The sequence below is a fragment of the Sorex araneus genome, chromosome 2, assembly GCF_027595985.1.
Source record: "Sorex araneus isolate mSorAra2 chromosome 2, mSorAra2.pri, whole genome shotgun sequence".
NCBI lineage: Eukaryota > Metazoa > Chordata > Mammalia > Eulipotyphla > Soricidae > Sorex > Sorex araneus.
This window is the reverse complement of record NC_073303.1, coordinates 281634731-281640730: the sequence shown is the minus strand read 5'-3', so window position 1 is coordinate 281640730 and position 6000 is coordinate 281634731. Positions and strand designations below refer to the sequence as shown.

The window sequence follows — 6000 nt, the reverse complement described above, 5'->3', positions numbered from 1 at the left end:
ATAGAAACAGTATGTGCAACAATAACTTCCCCGGTTCCATGAAAAAGGATAAGGAGGTTCTACTGTGGTAGATTACTGTGGAAATCTGCATTTTAACAAGTACCCCAAGTGATTCTGTTGCATTTTTGGGAAAAATCTCAGAGGATAGCTTTATTTTTTCTAAGAAACTGAATCTGTGGCTGTATTTTTGTTGTTTTTAATAAAAAAAAAATCCTAAGCCGAACCATAAACCCTAAGTACAGGACTTCTTGGACCACATGCGCGATACTTCAGGAGGCTTCAGTCCGAGTGTTCTCTGCAACGAACATTCTGTCCACGGGTCGTTTCCATATTCCAAACTCCAAGCTGGCAGACTCCGGGCATCGAACACACCTTCCCTCACTCTGGTACTCAAACCCGGGGCAGGCTCCGGGTCTAAGCAGTTACTGACACGCGTTCCATCACGGGAGAAAGAGAAACAGGTCGCCAAACTTTCAGGTGACGTGGAGTCAAGAGTTCCAAACCGTCATTTCCTCAGACCACCGGCACCATCAGCACCACCTGAAGCGTGTCAGAAAGGCAGCAGCTCAGGTTCCCAGCCCCGACTCGCCGCCTCAGAAGCCGCTTTTTCCTAAGAAACCCGCATGATCCCCCTATTCGTCTTTAGTTTGAGACATCAATTGATCCAGTAATCAACCGACGGAAAACCAATCAGCTTCGAAAACCAGGTTCAGCCCTTTGTGCCCACCTGGCACCCGCTCCTCCGCCCGGTAGCAACCGAACCTCCAGGGACCGCCGAATGGGTGCTGCCGAGGGGCAGTGCGCGGATTGGCTGGTCTGGTCACGGGACGGGGCCCCCGGTGTGACGGGATTGGCTGGCGGGGTCGCTGACGGACAGGGCCGGGGCGGGCCGGAGCCCAGTCGGAGGGGAGTGCGCGGGGGCGCCAGGCGCGCGTGCGCGAGCGGCGGGGCTTTCTCCAGAGCCGTCGGAGGAAGCGGGAACGCCGCTGCTCAGGTAGGCGCCGCGCCGCCTGGCAGCCCTCCTCCTGGCCGCCGGCCGCCGGGTGTGGACGGGCCGGGTGGGCAGCGGGAGGCTAGCCGACGGGGATGTGGATCGCCTGCGCTGGGGTGCCCGCTCGGGGAGGATGCTGCTGACTGGGACTCAGTCACTCCCTCCCCATCGGGTGCCTCGATTTCCCTTTCCGACCTTCTCACCCGAGGGGGAGTTGCCCACCTGGCCGCGGTGACTCCGCCTTTGTTTCTCTCGCGGGGAGGAAGGTGGGCACCGGCCCCCTCCCCAGATGGTGGTTCTGAGGGAGTCCGGGCGGGGGCCGGTCAGAAGATGGCTTTTATGCCCTGGCACCTGTCACACGCGAGAGCCGAGGGAGTGGGGGGGAAAGATGTAGTGTCACTTTGGCCGAGCGGGAGGGAGAGGGGCACCCCGGTGCCCGGAGCGCCGCCGATCGCTTCGGGCAGCCGTGCGGGGGGTGGGGGGACCCGACCCGCCGGCCGAGCCCGGCTGCTGCGGGGAGCGGCTCCCGGGGACCCGCACGCGAGCCCGCGCCCGGACTCGCACTGAAATCCAAGAAGCGAGCCTGCCCCGGGAGCCAGAGATGCATCAAGAGGCGGAAAGAAATTATGATTATGATTATTATTAATATTTTTTTTTTTAAAAAAACGAGCAGTTGGAAACTGGTGGAGCAGATCTACCGAGAGGCTACAATAAGGAATTACAGCTACAGGGAAGCCAGTGACTGGGAGACTGTGAGGAGGAAAATGCCTGCAGTGAACTGCGGACCAGATGATCCCAGTGTGATTCTTCCTCAAGAAGCTAGGGTTTGGGGGTAGGGGGAAGACGCGGGGTGGGGGGGGATCTGGAATCTCTATAAACTGGGACCTCCCCCGCCCCCACCTTGGGCTATCTAAAGGAATAGTTATTTTTAGCATGTTAATGAAACGGATTGTAGGGAGAAGGGAATGCGGGTCTGGATTACACTTGTTCAGACCTTTATTCTTTGGAAAGTGCTAGTTTTAAGTTCATTGGGGTATCAAAAGTGATGTGTGTGTGTGTGACTTTGGAAGGGGAATGTGTCCTTTAAGTCACACTTAAACGGGCGTGTATACGAGATGTCTTCAAACCTTGCTCTCATTTCTCTAGATCTGCAACAGCAAGGGCACATGTACTGTCTTATAATGAGATACAAAAAAAGAGTATTACATTTTATACTTGTCAGTGTATTGGATATATCTGAAAATTGTCTACTCACTAGGACGATTTTTACTGTATTTGGAGTTCCATCGAAATACATTTAGAACTTTTTCTGGGAGGAGATGGAAAAATCTCAAGTCTGGAGACATTTGCACTTCAAAGTCCTTACTCTTACCTCTTGCACAAAATGTTATGTTTCTTTTGGGCATGGTGTTATTTTTCAAACATAGGAAACACCCCTCCTACATGTGAAATGTCTAGACTTGCAAACGAGTGAAATTGGTTGGTTGTTTAAGACAGATTGAAAAAGGAATAAATTTGTTAGGGAAAATCAGAGCTCACACTTATCAGTTGTAGCACATAAACTTTTGAGGGTTTTCTGAAGTGAATTAAAGAGGAAGTTGGTGTAAAGCTTGTTGGAAAAGTAACAAACGATCTTAGTAAAATGAAACAAGACGGAAACATGAGAAAATTAATGGTGATTTAGAAAAAAACTATCAGTTGTTTGTTTTTTAGCTGGTATACAGTGGGAAAGTAGAAGGAATTCTGAGGACAGGATATAGTTTGAAAAGGTTTATGTTTTTATATTTAGAGAGAAATGTTATTTTTGTTATATAAAGGGCACCGATGTTTAAATCGTGAAAGGGAGTCAGGAGTTTTGGAAAGACTGAGAAATACTTATTCGCTTACACAGGGGACAAGTGGAAGATTGGCAGGCTTAGTTTATCTAAAGGGAAGCAATGTATTTCAGTGACCTACAGGACACGTGTTTAATCTCTGATTCAATGAAATCCCACTAGTATTGCTTTCAAAGCAATAACAAAATCACTTTGTTGCCGTCATTTCTGTCCCTTGGGTCAGATACTGGCTGGAGAGTGGAGAGTGGGGGAGATTAGAGTCCGACCTGCATACCTAAGCAGTAGTGTCCTTTCAGCAGGATCAGTGTCACATTCATGTTCAGAGGGGTCTGAATGTTATAAGAGATATCTGATTACCTAACTCAGATAATGTCTCTGTGAATTAATATTGTACAAAGCATTGTAGAAAAAGGAGAGCTTGGAAATACTTAATTCAGTGAGGCTCTGATGCTTGCTTTTTGGTGCCTTAAGGAGGTATTTCCAGACAAAGCTGTCTTATTGATCTGTCTTCTACAGTCCCTGTCCTTCCAGAGGTTCTACCTTATTATTGATTTGACTTCCAGAACCCCTGTGTGGAGGTTCCATATCTCAGTTATGTTTATACATGTTCTAGAAAAGAAAGGCTTACAAAGTCATAAAAATAGGCTGCTTTTCTTTAGGTCCTTGACTTCTGTCACCCTCATGCTTCCACAAAACAAGTTGTGCCTTTTCTACCAGAAGATGGCACTGCTATCTCTGAGAATTCCTGGAGGAGGTGAAATACGGAGCTGCCAAACAGATTGTAGCCTCTAGTCTTGAAGATTTTTGAAAGGCTGTGTCAACTCCCAGAGAATTACTGGGGGGGAAAGGCTTTGAAAGCTATAACTATAAGATAGGATTAATGTGTGTAGTGGGGATTGGAGAGGGCTGTACTTACTCTGCTGGTGTGTTCCTAGGTTAGACAACATTAACATCACAGTACAGACATAGAAAGCACTTGGAATGCATTTTTGGCTAATTGAACTTAAAGTTGGAATCTTGATTGAATTAAAATACTCAACAACTTTACAGTTTTTAAGTATTTGCATTGAAAACTAATCTGTTTATTTGGACAGTACTGTGGTAATGAACACGTGACTTTGGGGAGGATTTGGACCTCACCCAAGAGAGTTTGGGGCTATTTCTCTTAGGATTTGCTCCTAGCTATGCTCAGGGAACCATGAGGTATTAGGGATGGATCTTGAAATATGTATAAAGCATCCCTCCAGGTCTTTGAGTCATCTTCCTAACCCAAACTTGTAACTTTTTTGAAATTGAATCACCTTGAAATACAGAGTTATGAAGATGATCATGACCCAGTTTCAGTCATAAAGTGTTTTAACACGTATCCTTCTACCAGTGTACATTTCCCATCACCAGTGCCCCCAGTTTCCCTACTGCTACCCTCCCCCATCTGTCTCTATCTATGGCAGACACATTTTCCATTTTCCCTCTCTAACTTTCTCTCTCTCTCTCTCTCCCTCTCTCCCTCCTTTCCCCCTACATCTTTGAGGCATTATGGCCAAACTTGTGGCTTTTAAACTGATCAATTCCTATAGTTACATTATCTGAAAACAGCAATATTTATATAAAAATAATGCTAGTTGAGGTTACAATTTCATGACTCCCTATATGAAGTAGGTCAAAGTTATTTTGCATCATTCTTTCTTTAAAACTGAAAATTCCTAACAAGTGATTTTTAGATTATTTTAGATTTGCTTGACAAGGTAGTTTTGTCCCTTTAAAATCTTGTTATCAATCCAAGTACTGAACTTTGGTTTTGTTTTATTAGTCAGTGTTCACCCATATGCTCCTTCATATCTGTATAAAATAGCTATTCTTGGTTACTTATTGTTATTTTAGAGAAACTTTGTGGGTATTATATTTAAGGAAAGTGGGGGCTGTTGCCAGCGAGATTACAGTGTCTCAGCGTTGGCTTTGCTCAAGGTATAAAAGCTACTTCTGTGTATCATTGCCTTAGTCACCTGCTTCTTTGTACAGTTCTTATCCCATGGCTCAGCTTATTTGAGTTTATTTCTGTCTCCAGGTGAACTGATGAGCTGGCTTTTACTACTAATGCCAATTCTAAAATCCTGCTTGTGCTAGATGGTAGTAATAAGATAATGTCATTTCGGTGACCTCAAATAATTCTCTCTCTGCTTTTCTGAACTTTGGTTTTCTCACCTGATCACTAGGATTTGTAAAGTGGTACATGTCTCTTAAAGTCCCTTCCAAATCTATTGAAATTTTATGGCAAAGTGATTTTACTTTTTTTTTTTTGAGGGAGGGTTTGGGCCTCACTCAGCTGTGCCAAGGGCTTACTCCTGCCTTTGTGCACAGAGATCACTCCTGACAGGACTTTGGGGACCATACAGAGTTCCAGGGATCGAAGCTGGGTCAGCCAAGTGCACAGCAATTTTCCTACTTTTTCTGGCATCTTGAAGTGATTTTCTTAAGGTATTTCTAAAACTTCTGTAAAATATTCTCCTTTAAGAATATTATTTTCATACGACAAGTTTATGGCAAAAAGAAATCTCATTCATATTTCTTTCCAGAGAAATGATTGTCTTAGAATCCTAATAATTCAGAGTTTAAAGAAGCTCCAGAGACGGTGGAACTCAATCTTATCATTATAGCCATGGAATTTTAGCTCAGAGCTGAGTGATTTGACCAACCAGTTAATGGCAGGGAACTGGAGAATCAGTACTCAAGTCTAGTCTCATCTCAGCCTTCCTTTTTTCTACTGCTGCCTTTTTACACCTGCCATCAAAATGCAGAAATGCTTTGTCTACAGAGTTGGAGCCAAGACAGTTCTGAGTAATTCCTTAATGAAGGATTTAAGAGCCACACCATGAGTTTAGGCAGAAGTTCAAGGTCACATTTCTCTTTGTAGCTTTTTGTTTTCATCCTTCACCGATCTTGAGCAGAATTCTTTACTATTAATATTTGGGTTTGTGAAACTTTTCTGCAAACTGTTTCCTGTAAGGAAAAACTTTGAACGTACTAGAAGAGTCATTCCCCACACAAATTATCTTAAATTATACCTTAGACTCTCTTAGGTCTGTGTGGATAGAAGAGTAGCTGTATATATTCCTTATAATTGGCTGCCTTTATAATTTATTTTATCTTGTGCATTTATTCCAGATTGAGAAAGGA

The 6000-nt window shown here is 44.5% G+C and overlaps 1 protein-coding gene across 8 annotated transcripts in view; it reads left to right on the top strand.

Annotated features, from left to right (window-relative positions):
* Positions 1 to 907: 907 nt before the first annotated feature.
* Positions 908 to 6000, top strand: part of TMEM108 (transmembrane protein 108) — a 255917-nt gene continuing 250824 nt past the window's right edge. For 7 of the 8 annotated variants that reach the window (XM_055126178.1, XM_055126177.1, XM_055126170.1 and 4 more), the window contains exon 1: positions 908 to 994. The gene's annotated coding sequence lies outside the window, so the exon portion shown is untranslated. Of the gene's footprint in view, positions 995 to 1722; positions 1824 to 6000 lie in introns of those variants that run through there. The other variant, XM_055126171.1, reaches the window with a different exon arrangement.